Genomic DNA, 22,705 nt, shown 5'->3' on the forward strand with positions numbered 1-22,705 from the left:
GCCTGGAAAGAACAGGGTAGGCACTGTGGTGTCTTCCCAGTGCTTTGAACTTCTGATCCTATAGGCAGTGGAGGTGCATCCAGTCTTATCTGCAGTCTTGGACCATTTTTCCCATGAACTGCTGGCTGAATCCCAGAAGATTTGGAATCAGAATGTCGAACAAATTACAGTGAGATTGGGGAGGATGGCTAGGTCAAGATTCTGAGGTGAAGGAGGTGGAGGTGATTATCCCAAGGTCAGTTGCTTTGCAGGGCCAGGCAGTTCCTGGGAATGGCCAAGATATACAGCCAGTGGGGGGGGGGGTGGTCTCTGAGGATGAGGAATTCTCAGATGCAGACCCTCACCCATTCTCAGCAGAGAGAGCAGGCCCAATTGAAGGGGGCCCAGACATGTTCATAAGGAGAGTTCCCTGGAGGTTAACACTAGATTCAGTTCAACAAATTACTCTGTGCAAACTCAGAGATCCATTCTGGGTGATTTGTACTTGGGAGCTATAAAGAAAGTTTCGCAAGAAAAACTCTCTTCGGCTTGTCCTGAAAGGAGGAATCTTGACTCACAACACTCTAGGTTTTAGTCTGAACTTTAAAGGAACCATCCATGAAGTTATTCACCTGTCCAGGAAATTGGCATGTCCAATCACTGTGATAAATGCTTGGAGTTTATGACAGAGAAAAACTTCTGGAGGGCAACAAAAGTGGGGAGGTACAAGGATCCCATGAGGGTGAAAATCTGAGGGATTTCCCTGATGTGCCCCTCTGGATTCTGCTTCATTTCCCCATCTTGGGGCCAAGTTACCATCTAAGTCAAGCCAGCCTGTAGGTTTCTGCTTTTCAAATGGGCTTCAATTCGTATGACTTTTTTCCTTGAAATGTGCCCAAAATTTCCATAAGTTGCAGGGCCTGAAATCTGCACACATTTCAGTGCTGCACAAATTCGAGCCTTTCACAGGAGCAATTTGACAAAGATATGGCGATGGGGAAGAGACTACAACAATGTAATTTCGTTTGCATAAATTCTGGGAGCTGGATTCAAATAACTGAAAAATGAAAATTAGCAAGGTATTTCTTTGAAATGTGCAACTCATGAGTTACTAGTGGAAAACAAGTGCTTGATGTCCAACAAGACGAAATGGATGATGATCATTTCTTTGTGGGTTATGGCATATGGCCACAGAGGTAGCACTGAACGTGGCCCTTGGGATCCCACCAGCCCTCTTGCAGCGGGAGATTGAGCACTTCCACAAGCAAGTCCTCAAGACGATTGAAAACACTCATATCCAGAGCAGGACATTCTGAAAGTTTGGTTCTCCTGCCCTGTTATGGGAACAAATGTTGCTGCTCATTCCTGGCACCTCTTTTAAGTGCTTGAAGGCACAACCAGTGGGTCCCACTGATGCTTAAGCAATGTTAGATACTCCACAGATTTGCCTGTCCCTGAGACAGAATATCACTTTACATGTAATGCCATGCAGCTCTCCTTGGGATTAAGGTCCAGTGAATTCAATGGGACTTATTCCCAGGTAAGTGTGTATAATATAGTAGCCTCAAAGTAGGTTAGAACTTCAGCACTGTCATTAAAGATGGCAACCTTATATTGAGGTCTTCTATTAATATTCAATAATATACTGAGACTATCTCTTACTAATATTTGATAGTGAAAATGTGGTGTCATTGCATGTATTTCCTCACTCCTGCAAGATGATGGAGACTGAGGCAGCCCTGCCTGTGTTGGGATCTCAGCTAGTCGTAACCGGCCCAAAAAGAGATCTTGGGGTTGTGGCGACCGGCTCAATGAAGAGGTTCACCCACTGCTCAGCTGCTGGGGAAAAGGCAAATTCCATGTTAGACATAATTAGGAAAGGGATTAATAAAACAGTCCAGGTCATACCACCCTTATACAACTCTTTGGTGCACTCACATTTATTATACTGTGTAAACTCTGAAAAGAGACAGAAAAAAGCAACTAATCAGACTCTCTTACTATGAAAGCTTACAAAGTCTCAGACTGTTAAGGTTAGAAAAAGGGGAAAAGTAATGAGTGCTGAAGTACCTTCCATTTTGACGGAAGATTTAATTGGCTCTTCACAGAAAGATAAGTTGCTTATTAATAGCTGATACAGTTGTGGTATAGAGTGTGATATAGCTGGGTGTTCGGCATGTCCGAGAGGAATGAAGTAGGTGATATCTGTATAGCCCAATCAATGGAAAATTGCTTTTGCTTCCATATAGTTAAAAGTGAGCCTGATTCAACACGAGATGGTTTGTGCACACTGGACTCCACAGGCTGAGAAACAGGAGGCGAGCTCTGCATCTGCTCGATGCTGGCAACCACATGTGGAGGATGCACCATTGCGTGCCTGATGTGGGCATGCCCTGGGGTGGCTTCCTCTTGATAGAAAGTTATTGCCCAAATCAAGTTTGTTCTTGAAAAGTCTGTGATAACTGTGGGGTTGACAGATGGACAGAAAAACTGGCCTCTGCAAACCTTAACAGCTGCAAAGCCTAGAAGGAGAATAGCCCCCCCCCCCCCCACCCTTTCATTGAGTGGACTGAAGATCTTATTGCTTTTGCTGCATTTCAACACATATGAGTAGTCATCAATTTTTGTCTGGACGCTTATTTAGACTTGCAGTAGAATTGAAATGGAAGTATTAACACTTCTGTGTGTTCCTTTTTTGTTTTAAATCAATGGAGATGTGAATACTTATTGCAAATTGATATGTTTTTATCCTTGTTTTCCTTAAGTAGCTGCTATGAGCCTTCTTGCCTCTAATTTTCCTCCTTTTCTTCTGTTTTGTTGCAACTGCAAATTAATAATAAAGACAGCAGCCAAGGGAGTCATGACTGTGGCAGGGTACAGAGAATTGGGATGGGGAGGCATTTTTCTACCTTTCTCTTCATGCAAGTACCTCAGGTCATCTTGTGAAGCTGATTAGTGGGAAACTTAGGACAGTTCAAAGGAAGTGTGTTTTAACACAGTACACTCTTAAGTGATGCAATTTGCTGTCATAAGATGTTCTGGCTGTCACCAGGTAGGATTGTTTGGAGAATGGGTGTCATGAGTAGAGCTGGCTGGAGCCAGGGATCAGACTAGATGGCCCGGGAGTCCCCTTCTGACTCGCTCAGTTTCTATGTTTCTGTGTAATCAATGGCTACTGGTCCTGTGGGCTACATGCTACCCCCCAGTATCAGAGATGGCACACCTATGGACATCCGTTGCTTGGGGATAAGGCAAGGAGGGTGGTGCTGGGCGTGGGTTACCTGCGGGCAGGTGGTTGGCCACTGAGTGGACACAATGCTGGATGGGGTGGCCCCTCGTTCTGACCCATCAGGGCTCTTCTCATGCTCTTATGGCCGACCTTACATCTGGCAGGAAGAGGCACAATGGGAGGATGTCACAGTGCACAGTTTTTGATTACCTGCCATGAGGAAATGGAGGTGAACACAAGACAGCACTCATATATTTGGCAGCAAATCCTTGCATGCCCATGCATGCGATCACATCTTGTTTCTTTTACATCTTTATTTATGTCTTTTCCTCTTGGCCACCCCCTTCATCTTCTCCAGTCTCAGTGCAGATAATCTCACAGGGCTGTTCTCTTTCTCTCTGCTTCCATCATCCGCGCTTCCTCCATTCAGAAGGGAACTTGCTAAACATACAATGCATGCCCTATCTCTTGTATCCATCCAGCTATTCTCCTAAGCCCTTGGCAAAAAGAGCGTGTGTGTGGGCCAGGAGCAGCCTATACATTTTCCTTCCCTCCGTGGGAGAGAGGCTGGCAACAACCACGGTCTCTTGGCACCAGCACAGCTCTCCTGTTTGGCATAATCAGGACCTGGAAATTAACCATGACTAAGGCTCTTTCTCTCTCCCAAATCCAAACATTCCTGTCAGTGGCCAGACTCAAATTGCAGTTTTGGTGCCAAAGGTTGGAGGATGAATTCAACCCCCAGCCTGCTAAGTCATTTCCATGGCCAGAGGGGGAGCCTTCTCCAGTTTAATGTGATTAAAATACCAAAGGACATTTTTAGCATACTCTGTGTGTGGTTTCAACAGTTTAGCACGGAGGAAGATTACAATAAAAGCTCATTGGTGGATGAGTTCTCCAGTTAAGGTAAAACTTTCCATTAAAATGGCAGAGAAGGATCTTGCTGTTTCACATCTGCATTTCCACCTGCCGATTAGGGGTGGGTGTGGAGGTTTCTTCATGCCATCAGCCTGCCTCATTGACAAAATTTCACAGGGGGTTCCAACAGCGTCATCGTCACTGTGTAAGACTCCCTTCTGTCCCATCACTTCCTCCATCTCGGTCTTGCCAAAGAAAATCCACTAGGCAGGGAAAAAAGGAATCGTTATTATTTGCCCTTTGATCCGTAATCCGAGGAGACTCCCCCTCTGGAAGCAGGCTTAGCATCAGGCATCAGATCCTTCAAGGAACCATGCCTTCACTGCTGCGCATCACCTGATGCTCTCTGGTACTGGATGAATACTGACTGATGCTCACTTATGTGCACTGAGTGACACGCAGCCATGCGCACTGACCGGTGCTCACTCATGCACACCCCAGTGAACTGAATGCTGGCTCAGCCGTTGATTGTCTTTCCCTCCCCATGATACAGTTTGGCTGTCTGCCTTTTCTCATTTTCAAGCATCCTATAGGGAAGAAAGCATTTTTCAACGAGCAAAACTGCTCTGAGAGTTTTAAAAAAAAGAAGGGCAGACATTTATTAGTGACATTAGCAAGTCGGTATGTGCTACACATGGGGTCTGGAAACTCACAGACCTTAGTGAGGAAAAGAGAGAGCGAGGGAGAGGAAGCTTGGTGCTGGGAAGAAATATGTACTTTGCAACTAGAAGAGGTGAGGGTGCTTCCCAAGTGACCTCACTCCTCTAAAAATATTATGTGTGTTTTAGCCCACAGGTTTGTTTCCTTTAGGCTATTGTTTCCATAAATACAGATTTTGTCAAATTGTATGAATTTCCAGCTGCTCGGCTGAGGAAGGTGTTTACTTGTTTGCTTTAACAGAATTGCTGCCGACGACGTGATTTGGGAGGAAAGAACACAAGTATAAAATTAGGGCAAATGGCAACTTGGAGGGGGCAGGGAGCAAGGGTGATACCTGTACCCCTTCAGCATATTTGGGCTCCCCCTACATGGGGAAGTCACTTAAAATCACACACCCCGAAAGGCAAAAGGGTACACTGATCTGTATAAAATGTGTTCACTAATCTCCATATTTAAATCCAGATACAGATTTGTATATGACTTCAATAGAGATGCGGCACAGGAAACCAGCTGCTGGCTCTGGTGTCTTCTGGGTCCACAATTCAGGCATTGTTGATGGGCAGCTTCAAGAACCTGCTTTTTGCTGGTTCTTTATCTTTAAACTGTATTAGGACTGGGCAGCCCTTCAAACAGAGGGCATCTCCAAACAAGAGGACGCTTCTCTGTAAAAGAGGGCCCCGCTCCCACAGGGATGCAGGAGGTTTCCCAACCACACTGTGCATCATTCCTAAAGCAAGACTCTTCGAGGCAGCCTCATTGTCTACACCAAGGGTGCCCAACTGACTCCAGACCCTGAAGCAGCTTTGTTCTGGCTCCCAGCAGTCCTTTCCAATTTTAATCAAGTTATATTAAAAAGTTCCCACAGCTTCACTTGGAAGTTGAAGAGAAATTATTTCAACATAAGCAACAGAGAGCCCTGTGGCACCCTAAAGCCTCACAAGGTTTTGTTTCCGCAGACTAAGGCAGCCACCCAACTGGAAATTGTTTCCGCATGTAAACAAGCAACAATATTCTAACCCATGCTCTCCCAACCTGGCACCCTCCAGATGTTTTAGACTACAATGCCCAGCATTCCTGACCATGGGTCATCCTGACAAAGGTGATGGAAACTGAAGTCCAAAGCATTTGGAGGCATTAGGTAGGGGAAGGCTGCTCCACACTTTAAAATCAATTACTCATTGGGTTGTTCTTATTTATTATCACATCTATTGCACTGTATTTACATCCCACCATTTTTCTTCTTTCAAGAAGCCCAAGACAGCTTGCACAGTCTTCCTCCACTCAATTTTTAACCCATCAACAACAAGCCTGTGAGGTAGGCTAGGCTGAGTGCGAGTGACAGGCCCAGGGGCACTAGTGAGCTTTGTGGCTATGTGAGGACAGGAACTCAGGTCTCCCAAGTCCGGGTCCAGTACTCTAAACCACCAGTCCACGTATACTCACGCACTGTGTAAACATGCAGAGGAATATCCAGTCCAAGTAACTGGGTTGCACCACTTACACTACAGGTGTGTGTGGGGGGGTCCCTAGGCATGCTATACTCATCTACCAGGGATTAGACTTCATTGCAATAAAGCAATTAGACATGGTGAGACATCATTAGGACCCTGCTGCAACTGGGTCATTACAGTCTTGAGGAGGGCCAGAAACTCTTCTCAATCATCCCAGAGTGCAGGACTTGGAATCATGGGCTTACATGAAGTTACAGGAAGTCAAATTCTGACTGTACACCGGGAAAAAAATCTGACTGTTGGAGCAGCATGGCAATGGAACCAATGACCTAGGGAGGTTGCAGGCTCTCCCACATGGGAAGCATTCAAAAGGCAGCTGGACAGCCATCTGACAGGAACACTAACTGGAGTCCTGCACTGCGCAGGAGGTTGGACTCAGTGGCCTTACAAACCCCCTCTACTGTTGTATGATTGTACGACAGTATTAAAGCCTTGTGGAATACTGATGAGACTTTCTGAAGGAAAAATAGCTCTTTAGAGAGGAAAAGAAACTGAATTATCATATAACTTTGTGAATATCTAAGATTTTTAAAGCTACCTTCCCCATGTAGCTGTCCAGATATGGTCCGTCAATTCCCATGCTTCCTCCTCGCCATGGCTCATCAAGCGTCATGGCCTAACCTAGGCCTGTTCTTTGGTTCCCTCTCTTTTTGCCTCCTTGACTGTAAGCGCCATCACTGCACAGAATAGCACTGCATCGCACAAGCTTTGTGTGTTGCTACCATGGTGGATGAGCATTTGCAAGCTCTTAGCTCCTTCAGTCTCTCTTCCCCACCCACTACCCCTTTCACATCTACAGTGACCTTTCAGCAACCTTTCTGAAACTCACTGAAGGTTTTTGAGATCCAAAGCTTATGTACAGGGAATCTGTTTAAGTATGGCTTTAGGTTTCATATGTAATCTTCCCACAACTCCACTTTGAAATGCCTTTAACATACAATTTTTAAAATAATTGAAGAGGGGGGATGTGCTTGACAACTTAACAAAACCCGCAAAGTAGATAAATATTTTGCCATTCAAGCGATGGTACCAGAGTGGTATGTACCATATCAAATTGTTGAACAGAAGCCAAATTTAAATCCCTATTTTTAGATTCAGGTTTAAACAAACAGTGGGGTAGTTGAAAACGGCATGGCCTCACTGCTGTCTACAGCTGGGAAAAGTTAGCTTTAGAGCTTAAGCTTGTGGTAAGGCCTGGTTTTCTTACCAATCTATTTTTTCCTGTATTTGCTTTACATTTTTGCATAGAGGTAAACCACTGTAGATTGGGCGAAAGTGGGCGCCAGTGTCTAGAATGCTCTCTGGTGAATTTTGTATTAGCCAAAGTGGCAAAATAAAGCAGACTGAATCCAGGAAGTGAAGGGGCTGAGAAACTTTGCTGAGCTATAAACAGATAGTCTAGCAGAGCAAATCAGGCCAGGCTTGATTTGGAAACCACCACTATCACTACTGCAGAGCATAATGACCATGCTAGTCTTTTTGCACACAAGAAACCTAGGCTAAAACAAAACAAAAACAAACAAAACAAAACAAAACAAACAAATATTTGGTTCTAGCTGCCTTCTAGGTAACACCCCTTTTAGGATGTCTGTTTGCACCCAAGACTCTCTGATTTGCACAGAAATGTCAATTGGTATCTCCCAGAGCTATGCTTGCCACTGCAAAGTTATTTGATGTGATTCCCTGCCATTACTATTCCAACATCCATCAACCCTCAACAGTATTCTATGGGACAGGGATAGTATGTGCCCCATGGTCTCCCTTTCCCTAGTTAACAAAGGTTCCAGGTAAAATTCATCAGATCACTTTTATTTGAAATGGAGATCACTGCCCTCTCTTGCTCCCTTTATCTTTATACCACCTACTAGCCAAAACTTTCTGGGCAGCGTACAATGATGTCTAAAACAAAGACAAAATATCTATAGAATTACATTTTTCAATAACTTTCAAGTTATAAAACAAATTCCTGTCTAAACTGATATGACTACCATGCTGCTTCCATGATAAAATCAAACATATCAATTTACTTTTTAGTTCACCTGATAGGTTCCAGTTTTATGTTAAGCATCTCTCAGTTTGTTCATTTCCATCAAATTCAAGCACTTTGAAAGGCATGGGTATACTGTAGGTAAATGGTTTTGTTTTTTGTTTTCCCCCCCAATGATGGGCTCAGGCACCTTTTGCAGATAGCAATACATTTGATACAAGAGGTTATTTAAAAATGGTATATCATTATCAGTTAAAAACATGAAACCCCAAGATTATGCAATAATTCCAATGATCTGAATCCAGTAAGCTTTTGCACCCTGACAACTCCACCATATATCATAAAAAATCTGCATGGGTTCAGACACTTTAAAATATGTTGAAGCATAGAATTATAGAAGAGTAGAGTTAGAATGCTGCACCTAAGGAGCACCTAAATGTTGCTGAAAGCATCCTTTTAATACTGGTAGGTGTTAGGTGCCATCTAAGCAATACCATATATTGTGTCTCCCATAATGACAAATTCAATGAAGAAAATACTATGGACTAAAATAGCCATCCCTCTTTCTTCTATAACAAAAAATACCTAGATTCTTTCCTATAATTGTGCAATGCTTTGTCTTCTGTTTCTGAAACTAATTATCATTGCATAAATTTTCCCCAACCAATTTTTAGATTTCTCATTTAAAAAATTGCTCCCATGGAGCTAAAATTTCACCTAAAACAAAATCCTTTATCTAATAATATTAAAACCATGGAAGAATTTCCCTTTTCTGTTTTCTGTATAACCTCTTCCCTCATCTCCATGACTTTCCTAGAACCTATCTACAATCTGACATCCATATTCAGAAAAATAATAATAATTCCAAGTTTCTATGGTTACTTAATCAATTTTCTAGGTTAAATGTCTTATTCCTTATTATTGTTGCTGTTAAAGTTAATAGAGACAACATGCTTCTGTCCTGCATCTTCAGAAATTTACAATGTGCTGCTGTGGTTGCTTACACATGATCTTTGCATAATGGGACAACAGGATGATGATTGTTGGTCCTGCTAACTGATCATCGTGTTTGCAATTAAATTATATGATTATAATATTCTTCCTCGAAGGAGCACAGGATGTTGTATCACATTTTTTTATCCTTGCAACCCCAAGAGGAAATTAGTCTGAGAAAGTGGCTGGTCATCAACAGCCATGCAAGGAATCGGTGTGCATTTTGGGTATGCTTTTTCAGTGAGTGTAAACCTCCAGAATGGCTTAGTGTAGGCATTGTGGCTTGTGCTTGCTCTCCTTTCTCTAATTTTGCATGCCAAAGTCATTACCAGTACAAAAGAAGTAATGCCAGTGTGAGATTTCCCTGAGCCACATTCTCTCTGATGTGGGAGCAGAACTTTCCCTTGCTCCAGGCTTAGTAAGGCCACAGTGCTGGTTGCAACCTAAGTGAGCACACGGTTCTGGATGTGTATGTAATTTGAGGTATGTGTCTGTGAATTAAATTCTTGCATGTGCCCTTTCAAATATTCTTTGAAGGCGTATAGCAAAGAATATCGTGAAAGTCTCACAAGCAGGGTTTCTTTGTTTCCTGATTTTGTTAACAATGAAATCAGGTAGAATTTTTTTAAAATGGAAACTATCATTATTAAGCAGGAACAAGGGTAGGGTTTTTTTGTTTTAAATTATTTTAGAAAATGTTTGTCTATTTCCCTAGCAATGGTCAGAGTCACTTCCCTTGCCTTTCCTAATGCTTTCCATCTAGAAATGAATCCTAATTTTTGATCCTGTCTGTTACAAAGCTGTTTGCCCAAACCCCACCCCCTATTTGCTACTGGTTGTGGCCAAGTTCCTAGTAGGACCCATTCCTTACTCAGGGGAGCTTTCTGTTTGTTGTGTGGTTTTTTAACCAGCTTGTTGTTCTGCAGCTCACACTCCGCTACCCTGCATTTCAGGCGGCTATGCATCCTACTTGGACAGCCCATTATTTGAAGGGCTGTGAAGATGTCCACAGGTCTGTGCGGTCCAACTTGAGTTCAAAGATAAAGATAAAGGAAAACAGAGATGGGCCTTGAAGTTGCCTATCAAAAGTTAGCAACCTGGACATCCAGGACCACCAGTCACCTGGTGACAGTCGTTCTCACTGTGGCAGAAATGGCCAGCTGTCATTCCATATGTTTTGGCCTAAAAGTCCCAGCATCCCACACCATTGGCTGTACTGGCTAGGACTGATGGAGGTTGTAGGCCAAAGTATCTGGAGGGTGATACTTTGCCCATTCCTGCTTTATTTATTTATTTATTTATTTATTTATTTATTTATTTATTAAAACATTTTTATGCCGCCCCATTTGCCGAAGCCTCGGGGCGGCTTACAACATTAAGCCATTGCACTTCAGGTTTTTTTGGTGGTGCATCAGTGGCCATCCTACAAACTGAGAACTTATCAGAATGTGTTTCATTCAGCTTGTTCCCACACCTGCACTACCAAGTATTGCTCCTGGGGCTATTCTTATGCTACCTTCTAGCTTAATACCTTGTAGGGGATGTCTCTGAATTCAAACTGCTTTCACAGCAGCTATATCCTTGCTAAGAACTGAACACATCCTCTCACCTTCAAAATCTTACCCTTCATTTCTAACCTGTGTATCTAAAGCAATCCATTTTGCAAAGAGGAAAAGACTGAGGCAGCTGTCCTGCACCTGCTTACCTGAGAATAAGCCCAATTAAACTCAATGTTATTTACTTCTGGCTATATTTCAGGCTTTAATTCCTTGATCAGTTGGGTAAGTGGCAGAAACACTATGTATAACTATGCTCAGTATGCCATGTCCCAAGCTGTCAATGCTTGCTCTCTATCCTTTTTCTAATTCCTATTTATGCGAGGTTAAAAAAAAAACCTGTCTGATTTCATGGTGGTGAGTCATGTATGTGGAAATATCACTAAATCAAGTTTTGACTATATCTGCTCTTCTCTAACTGATGAGGGATCTTGGTCTTTGTAGGACCACTTTCTGAGGCCGATGACCCTGTCTTGGGTTACATGGCCACTTATGAATCACCAAAAAGGAGGAAATGAGGCACCCAAAATGAGGATAGTGATTGGCAAAATTAGCATAGTTCCATACACTAATTTAAAGGTATACATGCACATTTAGAAATACCCTTCTCTTAAAAAGAAATACAATGAATCTTGCCTTGATCTGGAAGGCCATGACCAGGTGATCTGTGTGCCCATCTGTCCAGTGGACTTTCCAGTCCCTAACTCTTGATGGATAACAGTTCTTATGGTTCCATATCTTTAAACTGAAATTGTTCTCCCAGACCTTCAAGCAGAGGACACTGCTTTGTCAAAGAGGACACCTCATCACTCAATGACTTGGGGACTTATTATTTCAAGCTGTGACTGTCTGTTCTCTTGTTTGGTTGCTTGCTTCAGAAATACCCCACAAAGGAAAGACGAATCCTGGCATGCTTCCACAAACAGAATCACTCTGGTATCTTCCCGGCCATCCAAGCCTGGCCTTTGGAGATGCTCCTGGATTCCATCCAGTTGTCACATGTGTGTGGTTTAGCTCACAGCCATTGTGTCTCTCTGTGGTCAGCCTGTGAACTGATTACAACATGGAACATGACAAATTTAATAATTAAACTAAACAGCACCCACTTGGCATCAACTGTTTTCCTCATTTATTTTATTTTTGATGTTCACAGACTTTTTTATTGGGAAAAACTGTTTCAAAAATTTTTGACTGCATACGAAAGCAGACCCAAGAAGAACCTCATTCTTTTTAGCAAACAAATTCAATTTTACCATCTTGTTCCTTTACCCTTATTGCAAATAATTGCAACATTGTATTTGCTTTCCCTTTGGGGAATAGTTGTAACCTTGGCATTCATTCTAGGAGAAATTGAGGTTATTTTTTCCCTCCTCCTTTAGACAACTTAAAAATTAATGCAAAAAATCTGTTAGCACATGGTTTGCTCTACAATTACTTTCAGCTGCTGCATTTAGGAAGTCATAGTGCTCCATTGGGGGTTGTACAATTATGGGATTAACGTCCATGAAATATGCCCACCATCCCTGTTGGTCGTCATGGAACCTCTCGTGATGGCTCCCTTACTATGTGGCTGTTCCTGTACAGTTCCTCTGGGCTAGTGTTGTGAAATTATTGTGAGTTGGACCGGAAAACAGCATTACTGCCCTCTAAGATTATGGTGATGCCAAGAGCTTGCCCTCTCTGTAGGCAGGAGGTGGCTGTCTCCAGAAGCTGACCTGAGTTTCATGAGAGGGCACCAAGTGTCTAGTTGTTGAATGCATTATTGTTGCATTTCTTGCTGCCATTGCAGTGGAAAGGTGCTTCTGGAATCTTCTGCCTCAGGTAGCATAATTTGACTGGCCTAGAACACTGTGCGCCTGGACACAAAATGGGCTGAGATGGCCATTTAAATGATTAGGCCACACCAGAGTTTTCCCTGGCAATACTCCCATCTCAACTGCTCCCTGCATGTTACTGCTGTCCTTTCTCATTGTTGGCTCTTTCATCAGCAGGGCAACTTTAAAATAGGACTTGCTGTGGGTTTGCCATTTCCCAGACATGCAAGAGACAGTCTTTGCATGGCTGAGTCAGAAAACCACCCCTCAGAGATCAGAGGATGTGACAGATTTCCTTGGATAGCTTGACTTGGCCAGCCAGCTATCCAAGTATTCTTCTTAGCTGATTCCAATTATCTTGAATTTCTGGAGACTATAGCAGGATTTTCAAGGCAAATCACATTAAATTGTTAAGCAATCCAGATGCACTGTCTACTTCTGGCTGACCAGATTCATGGCTTCTTCATAACTCTCCCATTTGTAATGCTCTTTTCCCTCTTCTGAGGACATAGCCAGGGTCATACAATGCTGTAGATCTTCCTTTCCACATTCAAGCAGGAAGATACAACCTTGCAACCTTTCCTCTTCTTGGGGGCATAGAAACCTCTGCCACCACTGCCATTCTGCCATTGGTAAGCCAAGAGTGGTAACAGCAAAAGGGCGTATGGTGAGGAAATAAAAGGAGGGCAATGCAGAGAAGTTTTAGCTTCATTGGACCCAGAGACATCTCAACCTTCTATATACTTCTGGATTGGGGTGGGAATACACTAACCCTGGAGATGTCACATTCATTTCTCATCTAGATGCCCAACTTTCTGTCCTGCTAATGTCTAACCAGCATGCTTGGGAAGATTTTTCATAGAATCATAGAAGAGTAGAGTTGGAAGGGGCCTATATGGCCATCTAGTCCAACCCCCTGCTGTTGCAGCACACAAATGTACACCATCCCACTCAGATAGCTGTACAGTTTCTTTCTGAATGTCTCTAATTTAGGAGAGCTCACCATCTCTCTAGGCCCTCATATAGCTCTGACAGTGAGGAAACTTTTCCTGATATCTAGCTTGAGTCTGGGTTGTCACAATTTGAGCTGATTATTCTGTGACCAACACTCTGGGATCAGCAAGAAGAGATCTTGACATTCCTCTTTTCAGCCTGGAGAAGGGGAGACACTGACGGGATTAGTTGGCAACATATAGGTACATGAGGAGGTGTGACACAAAGGTGGGTAGAGACCTGTTTTTCCCTGCAGAGGAGAGCAAGACACATTACAGTGGAGCAAAGCTCAGGGAACCAAGGTTCAATTTGGAAGCCAGGAAGTACTTCCTGACAGTTAGGACCCCAAGGGTATGGAATGGGCTTCCATGGGAGATGGTTGAAGCCCCTTCAGTGAGGGTGTTCAAGGATATGCTGGTCATGAACATGGTAGGCATGTCATGAGTGGAGCTGGCTGGAGACAGGGCTCAGACTAGATGGCCCAGGACGTCCCTTCTGGCTTTCTCTGTTTCTTTGTGAGAGCCTGTGAGGTACTTATAGAGTAATATCATGGTCCCCCCTCAGTCTTCTCTTCTCAAGGCTGAACATGCCCAGTTCTCCCAGTCTCTCCTCACAGTGTAGTGTTTCTGAACCCTGGATCATTTTTGTTGCATTCCTCTGGATCCTTTTTAATTTTTCTGAATCTTTCTTAAATCTTGGTGCCCAGAACTGGACGCAGTATTCTAGATGAGACAAAACTGAGAGATAAAACTGTATGCTGGATCTGCTGCCAGAGTCCCTGTGCCTGTTGCCTTCAGCCCATCATTCTGAAATTCCTCTGCAGTGTGAAGTTTTTGAAATTTCCCTGCAGTCTGTAGGGAGTCTGTGGGGAGTTCTACCTCTGTCTGCTTGAACAAAGGCACAGCTCTCAGCATGATCGAGAACCCTGATAGAGCAGACTGCATTCCTTTGCTTCAGCTGAAGTTCTATTCTAGTCACTGTGCCAGTTATATTCAAGGGAAGTATTAAAATGGGAGAGAATTATAATGCAAAAATCACTAATTGTTATTTGTGTTTTAATTGCATGACTTGAAGAAATGGTCCCAATGACCCCTCTCCCTGGCCCTCTCCTTTTCCCCAGTCACCAATCATTCTTGCAGTTTCCCAGGTTTTGCAGTCCCGTTCTCTCCCCACCTCTCCACCAATTCTGGCAGGTTGAAATGTCATTAATTCCAAAGGCTAGGAAGTTTAAGCAAAACCAGGCAGGCTTGGGGAGGAGAATTTCCCCCCACCTTTTCCCCATCACCTACTGCTAGAATACAGCTCCTCGGAGCTTCTGTGACATGGCATCCAGCCCCTGAGCTGAGAGCGATTCAGCACCTCTGCTCTAGCAGCTTGAAGCGTCCCTACGAAAACACAAACCCAAACGTCAAAATGAGAGTCACCAGCAACAGGCACCATCTAAGTCCAAGCCTGGCACAAGCAAGCCAGCTGGCAAACTGCATGACATGGCAAGAGTTGCTTTTGGGTTACTCCAAATGGAAAAGTTAACAGGCTATAAAAGCCCTATAAAGTAAACCATTGTGCTTCACAAAGGAAGTGGGGAAGACAAACAGCAAGATCTGGAATAACGCATGCCTGGCAAGAGGTCAGAACATGACTGGCAGTGTACCTCTGCTGCGTACATGAGGCAGCTCTCTCTACCTTATTAATGGCACCTGTGAGGTAGAAGAACGTATCCTCCACATATGAGAATTGTCTTCATGTCAGCCCCACTGGAAGCCCCCATAAAGTGCATTGGTGCTTGTTCTTTTATACTATTGGGTGTTCGTTCTGCAGAACAGGAAGCTACCTTTTCCTCCATTATGTAACTGGTCCCCCCAGTTCCGTTCTGTCTTTGCACTGACTGAGGGAGGCTTTCCATCGTTTCAGGTGAGGCCTTTCTCAGCCCCACCTGGAAATGTGAAGGGTTGAACCAGGGATCTCCTGCATGCAATGCATGTGCTGGACTACTGAGCTATGCCCCTTTCTTAAAGAAAGATTCCTCCCATGGGCCTTGAACACACAACCATGGAATTGAGGAGAAAGAATTGAAAGAGGGAAGCTAGTTCTCAGAAGTGCCCACAGAGAAAAAGGGTGGCAGTCCAGTCACAAGAGAGTGCAGCCATCAGGAAATGCAGACCCCTGTTTCCACCTTCCTCTGAGGGAAGGCACCTTGCTCCATCTCAGGTTGCTCCTTCATTGGGCTCTACCCACCAAGGACTGCTGTCACCTGCTTAGGTACCTATGACAGTGACTATGGACAGGGCCTTTTCTGTTGTGGCACTCAGCCTTTAGGATCCTCTTCCCCCTCCATTATCCTTGAAGGTGTTTAGGCCTTTCAGACCTGCTTTTGCTGGTTTTAATATATCGGTTGGTAGATGGTTACTGTAGTCTATTGTAAGTTGTTTTAATGCATCTCGTACACTGCTCTGTGCTTTGATAATGGAGCATGCTCCTAAGTCTCCCAACTCAGCAGCCCATGCGGAGCAGAAAGAGCCGTGGGGCTGGTCTCCATCTTCCACACCTGCTCTGCATCTTAGCTTGATGGCCATTTCCAGCTGTCTAGCAGAGGCATTCTTAAGGAGGAGGGAAGGAGGTTGGACTGTCTCCAGGGTGCAGTCTCATCCTCCAAATCTGAATAATTAAAAATAGTGTGGTTAGCCTCCTGCGTGTGCTCCAGAGGCTTGACAGTGTGCAGGGAAATGCTGCTCAGATTCACAGATGATGCAAAATTGGGTGGGGTAGCTAATGCCCTGGAAGATGAAAACAAAATTCAAAATGATCTTGATTGGCTGGAGTGCTGGGCTGAAAGCAATAGAATGACATTCAACAGGGACAAATGCCAAGTTCTACGCCTAGGAGATATGAACCAAAGGCACTGTTACAAGATGGGGGATACTTGGCTCAACAATACTACAAATGAGAAGGATCTTGACATTGTTGTAGATCAGAAGGTGAATGCAAGTCAACAATGTGCTGCAGCTGCAACAAAAGCAAATGCTGTTTTGGGATGTGTAAATAGAAGTACATTTGTATGAGTTACTGGTTCCTCTCTATTCATCACTAGTTAGGCTCCATCTTGAGGGTTTCCTCCAGTTCTGGGCACCACATTTCAAGGAGGATGTAGACATGCTGGGGGGCAGGGGGAAGGGTTCAGAGGAGAGTGGCAAGGATGCTCAGGGGTCTGGAAGCAAAGCCCCATGAGTAGAGATGGACAGAATTGGGCATGTTTAGCCTGGAGAACACTGAAGGGAGATGCTTGGAAAGTATCTCGGAAAGCACACAAAGGAAGGACAGAATCTCTTTCAATCATGCTGGAATGCAGAACATGGGATAATGGGCTCAAGTTACAGGAAGTCAGATTCTGGCTGGATATCTGGGCCGGGGGGGTGGGGGAGGATCCTGATGTAGGGCAATGGAACCAATGACCTAGGGAGGTTGTGGGCTTCCCCACACTGGAGGTCTTCAAACGGCATGCATCTGTCAGGCATGCTTTAACCTGAAGTCCTATGATGAGCAGGGGGTTGGACTCAGTGGGCTTTTATGGGTCCCTTCCAACTCTACTATTCTATGAATCTATATATCCTTGCTGTATTGCTGTTGTAGGAATACATACATCCATCTAGTGCAGGGGTTTTGCTATACTAAACAGTCATTTTTTCCCCAGTGAACACTTGCAGTAAAATATATTTTTTTTAAAAATGTACTGCTGTTTACTCCTATTTTTGTCAGTAAGCTTAATTTTTCACCTTAGCAGGGCATCACAGTGGGTATGTCAGGAGTCTAGACTCTCTGGCAAGTTAGAGAACAAGAAAAGTGATTCAGGAATCAGGATGGGTATAGCAAGAGTTTCACAAATTCAGCAGAGTGGCTTCCAGCCAACTCCTCACATCACATTTAAATTGGAGAGGTCAGAGATCCAGGAATTTATGCAGTGAAAAGTGTAGTGTTTTTGGAGCCTGTTGGTTAACTAATTTCCAGAATCAGCAAGTTTCTCTCCTAGTTTTTAAAAATACAGCGTCTGGTGAATCTGGAGCACCTTTAGGTTGTTCTTCTGACTATTATAGTCAGAATACAGGCGCAAATACAGGGGTAAGGAAATTGATGCATATTCTATAGAGACCAGAATTTGGAACATGCTGTACCTGACACATGTCTATTATGGAAGCTAACAGGTTTATGGCAACAAACTTTCATTATGCACAGGACTTGATAAAACTATAAACAAATCCTAAATGTTATCTTACAACAGAGCTGAAACAGATTTTCCCCCAAAAGAAATATCCGATGGCTGAAGTACAAAGAAAAGTGCCATTAAATGAAACTCCTTCAAGTCTACTGATTTAGGGAATAAAGACAAAAACCTTGATGCACAGACTTTGATGTAAATGGGAATTGTTGAAGATGTTCTGTTGACCATTGACTTAATCTTAGACTAAAATTTTAAAATGGTTGGGGAAACAAACATTCAGAAACATCTGGAGGTTCTTGATCTTACTTATTTACTTTTGGAATTTATTTAAGTAATCATTTCTAGGCTTGGAGGAAGCATGTGTGTGAAAATGAGAGAGAGAAAGAGCATGCGAGAGAGAGTACAAGAGAACAAAATGCACCAAACAAAGTCCTTTTGTTTATTGGAACATTCAGGTCTCTATTCTTCCAAGTTGGCTCGTAGTGAATCAGTCTGGCTAACTCCTAAGTCTTACAAGAAGACTTTGACCTCTGATGCTGTAAGTTTGATGAGACTCAGTGTTCCACAAATCAAGAGTTCTTTACATAACAGACATCTGTAGGATGCCATATTGGAAACCAAGAGATATAAAATGTAGCTGCTAATATTCTAAGTTCAACCACACCATGAGAACATGCCTTGTAAGTTTTGAGAATTCACTGGCTTCTGATCCATATCTGAGTCCAATGCAATGGTCTGTTCACACATGGCACAGGAAATACACCCCAGTGGTCAACACTGCTTGCCATGCCATGAGAGCCTGGCAAGGGTGATGGCTGTGTTGGTTAACAAGCTTCTCTGGTACCCTGTGCCAACTGAACTGGGATTATGCAAACCTGATTGTGGTGTTAATACTTACGTATAAAGCCCAATATGTGAGATGTAGAATCTGTCATCCAAAGGTTAATCCAGCTCACATGGGTTCCATAGCCAGTCTACTTGGGTTTGCCCAAGATGCAGACTTCGGCAATGTCCTCTTGATACCATCTGACTTGTGAAAGGCCTGGGGGTAGGGGAGTGGGGTGGAATCCAACCCACTATCTCAAATTAGTTTTTCACTCCTGCACTACAAGATCCAAAAGAATGTCTAAATCCATATGAATTTGCTGTATTTATTACTGCTCTACATTTTATGTGTTACTTAATGATATCTGTTGTCAGGGAACACTAGTTTGCCTTAGTTTTAGTTCCCACACTGACATCTTGACTCAGAACTCTATTTTGTTTGGAACATTAAATAGTACAGGCCCATAAAGGAGCATGGGATGCATTTGCTGGTCTTCTTTGCCATATCATCTTCTATCGACATGGAAGAGAGCATGCATCAGTCCTCTGGCCTGGGGATTCTTGGATGTGCTAAAGCCAAACATCCAGCACTTCCTAATTTAATCAAGACAATATGGCACTGTTTTCAGTTGGCTGTTGAGAGCCCTCATTACTTTTGTCAGAATGCTACAGCATCTCCATCTAGCCGGCCTTGCTTCATTGAAGCTCAACTCTTTGTCTCTCCCTTCTGGGACAATCCTTCACTAATTTACTTGCAATTTGACTTTTATTTTCTTATTGATAAAATAAGAGGGACCACTGAGAGGGATGGTTTAACTTGGAGCTTGTACTGAGTAGTAGGCCCAGCTCTACAATTCTGATTCTAAATATCCTTTTTCTTGGAAAAACACTGTCACTCCCTCCAAGGCACTTTATGGGGGCACTCTACCATCTAGACTACATTTCCTAAATTTGTGTCCTGTGTACCTGAGGGTTTGGAAGTGTACTAGTTTATAGACCAGCTCTGTTGGACCAGCCTGTCCTCTGGCAGAAGAGAGCTGGATGGAAAAGGTTCCTCTAGCAACGGAGCTAACTTACCCCTGGCCATTTGTGGTGCAGAAGGGCTCCTTCTCTGATCGGGGAAAAGTAGGTTCCAGACATGTATAATGTCATGTATATTCCTGAGCAAGGATAGTAAGCTTATTTATTCATTTATTGCAAACTGTCCCAGTTTCATGTGATGAACAGTGACATAGAAATCATTTAAGTAAGTAAATTGATAACTAAAAGCAGTGCCATCCTATTTAGGATATATATATATAATAAAGTAAGTTTTAGAGATGTTTACTGTAAGGATGGCACAGAAAGGGTTAACTATTTAAGAATGCTGGAAGGCCATACCTTCGTTCAGTCCTCATGACAGCTTTGGATTTTATTTATGGCAGTTGGGAAATTGTGGTATTCTATTAGGTCACCTGTGTTAACATCTGCTTTCATTTGGTTGTTGGGTATTTTTTTCATCAAAGGAGTGGATAATTTATTTGACTATGTTTGGCATAGGTCAGGGAACATTTGGCTGTCAATATGTGGGAAGATTTATGGTTCAGTGTAGATTATAAGTGGGAAATTAGAAAAACTACTTTGCAGTCATTTTTTTTAAAAATCAATTTTCTTGCTAGGAACTCTAATAATTCCAGGGCATCTTTTTTATCCGCTATGCCATATACATGGGTCTCTTGACTCTCCAGCTAAAACCCGTATTCCCAAAGGTCTCCTGTTCCTTTTGTAAGGAAAATATATTTATGTATTGGCTCGAGGATTTCCTCCAAGGCATTGCAATCACAAGCCAACTTATTGCTTCTCCATGCAGAGTGACAATTGTTATAAACAATGAACTTGGCCTATGTTCTTGGTATGCAAGCCAGAGGCAAATGTCCCTTCGCACGTAAAAAGGTGTGTGTGTGACTATTTGACCCACAGTGATGCTAATGTTATACATGTTATGAGGTACAGAAAGTTAAGCACAAGAAATGGTCTTAAAATGCAAAAGGTAGTTTTGCAGTTACATCTTGAATATATTTCAGAGTGGATCTCCAGACCTTGCAGCTCGACTAACCCTCTCCAATCCTGAAATAGCTGAGGCCAAATGAAGCACGTGTGCTGGCAGTGCAATTGCAAAATTGCAAGTTGCCAGTCCCTTCCTGGGATACTAAGCCAGGGATGCCAAGAATCTAGCAATGAAATGGAAGGTGAGCACAAGCTGTTGCTCTTCGCCATGTGAGTCCCTTTCTAGGGTTTTTAGTCAAAGTTCAACCCCTCTTGTTTTGACACAACACTGGCTTGGGCTAACTTAGGTGAAAGTTCCGGTGGAAACAAGCATCACCAAAAGAAAGGAAATGCATGACCAAGAAAGAACAAATATGTATACACCAATGTACATGTTTAGATGCAAATTCTGAGATATTATCGTAACTGGAATAGAAACACATTACCTCTGACCATAGCAAGGAGGGCTGTCACTAAGTGACTTGTGTTTCTACTCAGTGCTGTTTGGGTGCTAACTCTTGCTGGGTGACTTCCGTGTTCCTGCAGTGATTTCTTGTGGCTCTTTATTTTTGAAGCAGGTGGCCCTTCAAATAGGAGTCAACTTCAAACAGAAGACTGTCTTCTGACAGCCTCGGAAAAAGAGGACTATCCTTTGTAAAATAGGACATGTAGCAATCCTACCATATCTGCAACCAATATATATGTTCATGCAGGACATAACCTCAACCCTACCAAGTAGCCCAGAATTTTACTTCCCTCTTTCTCTCTTTCCTTGGGAGAATATACAGACAGAAAGCCCAAATCTAATGAACCATGAAAATAGTTCTCTTGTAAAAATCTGTTCTTAAATTATATATTCATGATACATTTATCTTTGCAGACAGTATACACAAAAAATAAACCGGAGACAGGGAGAGAAAACCAAGCTAAGGATTCTGGCTGAGTTTTTAATGGGAACTCATTAGGGCAAGTAGTCAGTCTGAATGATGAGTGAGGAAACTCCCAGTTGAAACATTTCTCATGGCTAGAAACAGGGCAGCAGGTTAACCCCTCACTGAAGGATTAATGGTGCATCTGTTAAGTGCTGACATGTCTTTAAGAACAGCCATCATTTCTGATCATGATTTGCTTTCATTTCCATCTCCCCTCCTGCCAAACAAGTTGCACTCCTGCAATGACTATGTTTCCGGTCCTTGCAAAGCATCTTCAGCTAGACAAATGGGTTAAGCAGAGTTCTTCCATGGAAACTGGGGATTTTTTCCACTTCGTCAAATCTGGAAGAAAGAAAAAAATATTGGTGACCTGGAAGAGTCTGCTGACCAAATTCGCGGATGATCGCAAAGTGGGGGCAGTGGGCACAATGGATGAGCAGGCACTCCAGGTCCAAACGGAGAACCTTGGGTCACGAGTGCCATGTGGGCATGGCCTTTTGCTGCCGTTGTTTAGAGGGTGCATCATAATAAAAAAGTCCCTGTGCAAACATAGTGGTTTGTGCTTGTGGGACAAGGGGAGACCACTTTTTCCCTCAAAGAGGGCTCAGTGCCAGAGAAACTAGACAGCTCAAAAGGGACAGACTCCTTCTCAGATCTCCAAGGGTAATTCAGCTGCAGTCCCCAAGGTGATCTCGGTGAAGCATCTAAAGAATAAGATGTTGCAGTTATGAGTGACTTCAGGTATCCTCACATCAATTGGATACATGGAAGTTTCAGTCAGGAGGAAAAGCTAATATATTTAGGTATTGTAGTCTGGAGGGGTGATAAAGAGAAGTTGAAAGGAAAAGCTAAGATGATGATGATGCATCTTTCAAGAATACTTTGTAGCTAGTCAAAGCTCAATAAGAAAGCTCAGCTAGAATATTTGTTAAGGTACCATTTATTAAGGAACCTCCTGAGTCCAGGAGGTTATCACCACAATGAAGGGATGTTATCAATGAAACTATCAGAGAGAGAGAAATATTTCCTTCCAAAAATGATAACCTTCCCAGCTGAATGCATAATCGAAC

Source organism: Varanus komodoensis, unplaced genomic scaffold, assembly GCF_004798865.1.
Source record: "Varanus komodoensis strain SLA01 unplaced genomic scaffold, ASM479886v1 scaffold1, whole genome shotgun sequence".
Classification (NCBI taxonomy): domain Eukaryota; kingdom Metazoa; phylum Chordata; class Lepidosauria; order Squamata; family Varanidae; genus Varanus; species Varanus komodoensis.